Below are 9,221 nucleotides of genomic sequence, written 5' to 3' on the forward strand. Positions count from 1 at the left end.
CTAGTCCAAGGTTATCAAAGTCACACTAGTAGTTAGTTGCTGAGTCAGCACTTGAAATCAGGTCTCTGGTTCCCAGGTCTATACCCCTTCCTCTATACTATATTGTCTCTTTTAAAAATGCACCACCTTGTTTCAGACAACCGTGGAACTGAAAAAACTTATCTATCAGAAGATAGATGCAGTCTCTACTTGTCTAAAAACTAGAAGAATCATAAATCTTACAGAATAGCCTGGTCTTCAGGGATTTCTAGTCTGACAGATTTGGGCAGGCCAGAAAAGTTCAGATATGTTGCAAAAATCTATAGGTAAGCACTGAAAATATTGTTGCTTGGAGTGAAGGCCACATGACAGAGAATCTACTTGCTTATCCACCCAGCACTATTCATTTAGGTTTATGAACCAGTCATTCCCATGTGAAGACAGCTGGAGATGGCATGAGGGAAGCCAAAAATTGAGAGTGGTAGAAGAGAGAGCGAAAAGAGAAAAGGAAAAATGAGAAAATTGAAATAACAAAAATATATACAATGAACTAATCCCTACTTCTTCCTGTCCTATGAGCCATGAAACACCAAAGAAACAGTTCTAAGGAAAGGGAGTCTGATTCACTGGCAGGTAACCTATGAACCGTAACATACCAAGACAGCTCTTTCATCTTACCACCTCCTCATATTAACCTAGTAAGGCACTAGGGAGCTGGAAGGCACCTAATTTCAACTTACCTTCTGCTTTCCTTCTGCTTTTCTTTTATTGGGCAATATCTAATGTTAATGTGTTAAATAAACAATACACCCTTATAAGACACAACTAGAGAAGAAAGTCATTTCCAATTTTATCAGTTATTCTGTACTGAGAAATACGGTAATTCCATACGTAGGTCTAAGAAGTCAAAAGAGGCACTGGTTAGTAAGAAATATTTCCTTTTGTCTTCAAAATGTGATTGTCACAAGCACTGATCCATATAGCCATGAAGAACGGGCTTAGAAGATCAACTTTGTCAAGGGCAGAGCATTTACGGAAGTTTAGAACTGAACTCTGTCAAAAGTAAATACCCACCTCTATATACGCATGTGTAGCTTAATGATGTCAAGGTACTGACTCCAACACAGGTAGATTTCCTTGCTGCAATAACTGCCTAGTACCCATAATACAGAGAGTGCACTGCTTCCAAAGTAAACTAGGAAAAATTGTACATTTTTTGGGATATAGAAATTCAAGTTACTTGCCTTGATTTTCTCAGTACAATGAATCTATTAAATTACCTCACACTTACAAATAAAATCATAGAACACAAATGCCATGCCCTGTTAAACTACTCAGGGTGAAATTTTCAGCTTCCTTTGGTGGAATTCTGGTAATCACGTGGCAGACAACCTGTAGTTTTCCCACCTTTCTTGCTGAATGTGAATAGAAGCTCCAGTGCCAGGTACTATAGACAGTACTTATACTTGTGTCTTGTGTCAGATGTTTTTCAGACTTCTCGGAGCAATGCTCTTTCTAATCTCACTCATTTATGAATGTATCCTATTAAAGGGAAACTGCACCTAGCCTAAGAACTCCATGTTTTGAGGACAATGAGGTGACTTATTATGCAGATACTTAAACTCAGTGACATTTTCTGGTTTTCCTCCGGGACAGAACAATTGCTTTGACAGTGTGTGCTGCCCCTCCCCTTGAGTAAAGTATTCTGTGTACTTTCTTTACGGGTTGTTTATTTCAATAGACATCCTTGCGCTTCTCACTTTTTTTCTTAAAAAACAAGGCACGTTTTCTAAGAGCCTTCTGAAAAACACTGGAAAAATCCACAAAATCTACAGACAGTTTGTCTGTGTCAAACTTTCTCCTACATAATATAAACTAGCATATAAAAAATAGGTTTCTCTTCCGGAAAGGAGGCACTTCCTTCAAACAAAAAATATTCGAGACTCAAAATTTCCTGCATGAACGTACTTTAGTAAGAATGCACAAGTTTTAAATTCACATTATGTGTGAATATTAGGAGAGGAGCAATTATGGAAAGTTGTACTGTCATATTCTCACCATCTAGAGGAGTAACTGAAAGTACAGAAGTCCCCTTCCTTACCTGCTGTCACTTTCCAGTTTCAGTTATTCAAGATCAAACAAAAATATTAACTTATTTTGACAGACACCACATTCACGTAACTTTTGTTACAATATATTGTTATAATTGTTCTGCTTGTTATTAGTTACTGTTGTCAATCTCTTACTGTGCCTAATTTATAAATTAAACTTTGTCATAGGTATGTATGTATAAGAAAAAAAAGTAGTATATATAGGGTCTGGTACGATGCAAGGCTTCAGGCATCCACTGGGGGCATCTTAGAACATATCCCTTGTGGGTAAGGGGGAACTACTGTACTCCAAAACTTTGTACTCTAGATGGCATTTCTAGTTAACTCAGTTTCTTTTTTCAGAAGAGGAAATTATTCTTTCCCTTTAGCCTACAGCAATATTTTAATCATAAAATCACAGAATTTAAAGTGAGAAGAGTCACCGAAGCCTCTAAGTACAGATAAAACTTTGTAAACTCTCTCCCTAAATTCTTTGAAAAATAATTATTGTTATTTTCATGGTTTCTTTGAAAAATTACATGATGTTCTGAGGGACTTGCTATGACAACCCCAGGAGTGCAAAAATGCTGTTTACACATAGAACAAGTATCACAAGAGATAAAATAATACAAACATTCTTGCAATGTGCTTTAGTGCTGACCTGGAGGGCTGCATTTATGAGAAAGGGCCATGATATATGTACTAAATTTGTAAAAAATGAGTCTATCATCAAAGGCTTCAGGGTATATGCATGTGCAAGACACTAAAGCATGAAAAAAACTTTAAAATGAATATGTAAGGCTTAATTCCAAACCTAAAAGCACCAGATCTGTGTCTTCAGAGAAACAGAAAGAACACCCCCCTGGTTTTTTAGAGCAGTTCCCAACCATGAGGTTATGACACATAACTGTGTCACAGACAAATTTTGAGCTGTGCTGCAAGGAATATGTTTATAACAATACTTTAAAAGGAAAGTTTGTAACTGATTTATTTATTTTGAAGAAAATAATTTAAAGCCAATTCATACTGATCTTCACTTACTTGCATTCCTGTATGATTTCTGAGTAGAAAAGAGCAGCTGAGTGAGGTTACAACTGGTTCCCAGATATTCTTCCCTTGTACACATGAATGAATCCATTTATTCATTGATTTAACAAATGCTTTTTAAGTTTCTAGAATGTTCCAGGCACTATGCCAGGTACTGTAAATGCAAAGATGATTAAAGCAAGGTCTGTACCCTTTGGAGAACCCATATGACCAGTGTAGTAGGCAGACATGTAAAAAAACGTAAGCGAAATCCAAAGCGACGAATGCTAAGACAAGTAAATGCTAAGTGACAAGGAAATACTGGATAGAAAATAGCTTTTTCTGTATAAGTCAAGAAAGATTCCACACAATTAGGTTAGTTGAGATAGGCCTTACACAATTACTGAGAATTTACTCAGACAGGAAAACATGCAGGGACTTTATAATTTATTCTCTAGAAACTGAGAAGACATTGGAGTTGCTCTTTTTGTTGTTTATGACTTTTTTAAAAGTAGGGAAGCAGCATGACTAGACTTGTTTTTCAGAAAGTTAATTTTTATCAGTATATAATAATTGTATACGTTTACAGAGTTCGTATCTTTTGATACACGCACACAGTGTATAACAATCAAATCTGGGTAATTAGGATATCCTTCACCTCAAACATTTACCATTACTTTGTATTGGGAACATTTTAAACTTATAGCTATTTTTGAAATATCCAATAAATTATTGTTACCTATTGTCACCCTACTGTGTTGTTGAACACTAGAATGTATTCCTTCTATTTAACTGTATTTTATACCCATTAACCAATTTATCTTCATCCCCCTCCCACACACACCCTTCCCAGTCTCTGGTAAAAACCATTCTATTCTCTACCTCCATGAGATGAACTTTGATAGCACCCACATATGTGCGAGGACATACAATATTTGAGAGAAAGCTAACTTTGATGATTATATAGAGGATGCCTGGGAAAGGAGAGAAACTGGAAGCTGGAATTCCAGTTAGAAGGTTATTGTAAGAGTCAAAGTAAGAAATGGTGAGAGCCTGAACCAAGCAGTGCCTATAGGAATAAAGAGACTGAAATATATTTAAGTGATATTTAAGCAACGGAACACTCAATAGGATATGGTGACTGATTGGATTCAAGAGGTGAGGAAGAGATAAATTAATCAAAAATGACTCCAAGTTTTCTAGCCTGAGTAATTTAACAGACATTGTTATTATTAATTAAAGAAAAAGACTTGCGGAAGACAAAAAAGGTCTCAAGAGATGAGTTTTGTTTTGGACATGTTAAGCTTGAGATGTCAGTGGGTCGTTTCAAGTAGAGCTGTTCCACAGAGAGATATATTGTAATCAGATTTCAAGAAAAAGTCTTGGTTACCAATAAAGATTGAGATTCACTATGTATAGGTTGTAGCTAAAAATGTAAAACTGAATGACATCACCCAGGAAATGTGAAAACAGAAAGGGGTCCAGGCCAGAATTCCAAGGAACACCAAGCCTTGGAGAGTGGGCAGAAGAAGAGTGGGGAAAGCTGAGAAAAAGAAGGCATTAGGCAAACAAACGAATAGAGAAATGTGCTTTGGAGAAAGGTTTAAGGATGAAGTTGTCAAAAATATTATGTGCCAAAGACAGTTAGAATGAGCACGGAAAAGAGGCCACGGAATTTGGCAAGCAGGGTGTTATTAAGTGATCTTAGAGCAATCTCAGGAGTAGTAGAGCAGAAACCAATAATTCAGTAAGTTAAAAGACATAAAGGATGTTCTCTGAAGATCAGGAAAGGGGATTTAAAAGATACAACGATACTACCCAGCTCCCACAGAAATCATTGTTCCTTCTGCCATGAGCCCCACAGATGGTTACAAATATATTAATGGAAGGAGGGGTGAAGGAGAGGTAAAATCCCTACCTTTTGACTATGATCCTCTGTGCCAGTTATTAACTTGGTGTCTCTCAGACTTACCTTCTGTGTTCTACTTTGTGAGACCCTGTGGTGCCGGGGCTGCAACTCTGCAAATCACATTTCCAGCTGGCTCATTTGCCGTGGGTTCCCTGATAGGTGCTGAAGCTAGGAAGCACTGGAGTGAGAATGCAAGGCTGAAGGAAGGGCAGAAGGCGTTACTCCTTCCCGTTTGCTTTCTGGTTTCTTAAGTGTTACCCCAATAATGGCCCTTCACCAAGGCCAAGGCTTTGGTTCCAGTCTGTAGCTTTTGGTCCCATTGTTCCCAGATTCAGGTTTATTGTGTTCCTCAAGGGACACCAGCACCAGGCTGCCAGCACCCTCTTCTCAGGAATGTGTGTTCCAGCTCTACATGGACCCTCCTCCAAGCTTCCTGGTTCTGATAACCCCAATCTCTTCCTTTTGTCCCCCTAGTCCTAGAGGTGGTAGAGATTTCCTGAGACAGGGAATAGTAATAGGTAAAGAACAGGTTTGGAGAAGAAAACTCCAGTATTCTGTTTTGGAGATGTTAAAGACGTCTTTGTGATTAATATAGTGACTACAAGACTTCAGGCACTTTTTATCCATCATTTATTCAAACACACACACACATTATAAATATATATATATGTATGTATTATGTGTATATACAAAATATTAAAATACATATACTATTAAACTCTATACATAATATTGAACTATATATAATATTAAACTATATATATATGAATATTAAACTAGCCTATCATAAGGAAGCCTGGATGTTCTGGATTGTTTTCCCTGTAGTGAAACAGCATTGGACTGAACAAGCTGATTTGTGCTGATATTTGCACTGCCTCTAATTGGTTGTGTGACGCTGAACAAGTCATTTCTTTCTTCTCTCAGCATTAGTTTTCATATTCGTAAAATAAGTAAATTGATTACACTTTGATGGTCACCCTAGAAAGTACTGTTGATTGTGGCAGGAGGTAGAGAAATAAGGGTGAGAATGGCAACTGGCAATAGAGGGGCAGAGCATGGGTGAAACTTGTGTGTCTACTTTTAAGAGTCCAAGTTGGCATCTCTGCTGAAATTTTAAGTCACTTTTTGCTTGAGAGACAGGACAATGCAGTGGTTAAGAACACTGACTTGGATGTCAAAGAGACTTGGTTTTATTTTTTTCAGAGGTAGTTTTAAATCCTGTATCTACCACCTGTTAGCTCTGGGATGCTAGGTAAAACAATTAAGCTTTCCAATTCCTACTTTCATAATCATTAAAATTAGTATACCTGTTTTGTAAAATAGAGGTCTAGGGTTTCTGGGTATGAAGCAGTAGGAGGGACAACTACCTGAAGCATTAGGAGCTTGATCTGCTTATTGAAACTACTTTAAAAGGTTGTACTGCCATATCTGCATGTAGAAAGAAATGTTTCAGCCCCTTACCTGGATTAAAACGAACATAACCCACAGATAGATGCTATTATTTTTAGGCACTTGATATTTTTCTAGTAATGAGGAATGGCTGCTCATTGGTGGATTCATTTGGAAAGAATGAAATGTTCCTGGATTTCATCAAATTACCTATACTAAAAGCATATATCCTGGTGAATACTGAGTTAAATCTGCTTGCTTTCCTCATACATGCATTAAGGAAAAAAGCATCTTAAGGAATTTTTTAAGGTGCTGGGATATACTCTACAGATGTCAAGGAAAAAGTAAGGATGAGTACATCAGGACCTATACTGAGTATAAGAAACTACAGTACATTCATAGATGCATAAGTGATGTTCTTTTCAATTACGGGATTAATTTGCATAGAATACTGTGGCACATTTCTTAGCATTTCTAGCCAGTGAAAACGGATGGTAATAAATTAAGAGCAAGACCACCTTTCTGACCAAAGGAGACAATTGTTTACATTCCCTATGTTTACTTTCTAAATATTATATTGCTGTGCTAGCTTGCCTCTTGGTCTTAAAATAGAATTTTGCAAGTACCATTTACATCCTTATGTCAGTCCCTTACTACAAAATAAGTGAAAATTAAACATACAGTCCCTGGATTCAGAAACTTCAAGGCAGATTTCTAAGGCCAAGAGGTCATCTCCTTAGGTTAACATACATTTGGATACATTAACGAGTTATTCACCCATCCCATCCCTAAACAGCCACACTCACATGCAAATTTTCCCTATAATTTGAGGCATCTGCAAATAATGCAGATGATTCTAAGTCCCGAAGGTGCCAAGACAGAAATTAGGCTCCTTTGGCAATTGCAGTAACTTTTTCGAGTTACACAGATTATCATTTAAGTGTCTGGATCATCAAATATAATATGATATATAAGGAAAGGAGTAGGAGGGAAATGTGGTAGAGACATGTATTTGAACTGATTTAAAAATATGTCTCCTTTGAATGACTAATGTAATGTTCCAAGGTTGAATTTTGCGGTTTCTTAAATGCTTTGCTCTAAAAACATATTTACAACCTGTACTCAGAATGAAAAGTTGAATATGAGGAGTATATGAGACAGCAACAAATCTTTATTTCAAAATTTTTGTGCAGGCTTTTAAGAACAAACATTAAAGTTAAATGCTAGCTCTTGCATATTCCAGGTGGAATAATAAGTAGGTTTTCTTGTTCTTTGAAAAAGAAAAGAAAGAAAAAAGTCTGTGATTTTTGGTCATGAAAGAGAAATCCTGTGGTGAGAGATTTAACTATAATGGTTTGGGCATGGGCTTATGCTTTTCCAGTGTCTATAATAATTGATTGAATAGTGTTTCTTTGTTTTCTAAAGAAAACAAAATCATAGGGAACAGTATCTTTTTATTCTTCAGGGATATACACTCATACTTATCCTTTTCTTTTCCCAAACACTTGTAGTTGTCAAAATGTACTCATGTACATTTCACATAAATGTGAACCTCTTAATGTCCCTGTGTGATGAATAAAAAAGGAATCATCCTGTTTTACAGCTGAACTGACCTTCAGAGAGACTATGACTTGCCCAAGGTCAGGTTGTGTATCTATTTAATGTTATTTGATTACAAGCAAAATAAGCCCAACTCACATTGACTTAAGGAATAAACAAGTTGCTCATTGGCTCATGTAACTAGAAGCCTGCAGGGGTGGCATGGGAGGGGAAAGAAAAGATGAACTGTCTTCACCCATGGCTAGATCCAGAGGCTGAATGATGTCATCATGTCTCTCTTTCCCTTATCTTGGTCACTCATCTCTGCTTTTCTCTGCATTGCCTGTGTTCTTGGACAGGCTCAATCCTGATTGGAGAAAGATCACAGCCATCAGCTCTAGTCTTATATTCCATCCTCTTAACAGTGTGCTTCATTTTCCCAGTTGATACACATCAACCTGGCTTTGGCCATAAATATGGAATATGCTGATTGGCCAGGCCAAGGTCACGTGCCTTCCCTTGGAACTGAGGACAGGGGTATTGTTAACCCCATGTTAAGCCCCATGAATTAATCACAGAAAGGAAATAATTCTCTTTAAGGTAACTCAGTCTTCAGTTAACAAAAGAAGAGGGAATAGATGCTGGGCAGGCAAAAAAATTACCCAAACCTTCTAGCTTCTAAGTAGGAGGACAAGGATTCAAACCCAGGTCAGCTTGACTTCAACGTGTTCCCTCCTTACACTATATTATGCTACCTCCATATATTATTTTGTAAATATTATACTGTTTTGCTCAGTATACTTATAACTCAAAAATAATCACAAAATCTATTAGTACTACCTTAGGAAATCTCTGCACTGCATATAAATAGTGACAAAGAAAATTACTGGCATGTGTAAACAAATTAACATTAAAGATTAAATAATTCAATGTTTTCACAGAGACTGCCAAGACAAAGGTTGAGCTATCTCTTATTAGCGAAACCTTTCAGTGATGGCTTCCCAACTATATCAACTCCTTACCTCATTCTAATTCTGCATCAGTCCATGTCAAGAATTGCTTATGCTAATTTCTGAAGGGGATAAAAAATGAGCAGTACCCAGATCCTGTCACTAAGTAATTTGAAATTCAGTGGGGGCTAGAAGATGAGAGTGAGAATTAGGTGACCTTATAAACAGCTACAGTTATGCACTGCATAACAATGTTGCGGTCAACCATGGGCCACACACACAGCAGTGGTCCTACAAGACAATAATGGACCTGAAAAATTCCTATCACCTGGTGACATT

The sequence above is a fragment of the Macaca mulatta genome, chromosome X, assembly GCF_049350105.2.
Source record: "Macaca mulatta isolate MMU2019108-1 chromosome X, T2T-MMU8v2.0, whole genome shotgun sequence".
Taxonomy (NCBI): Eukaryota; Metazoa; Chordata; class Mammalia; order Primates; family Cercopithecidae; genus Macaca; species Macaca mulatta.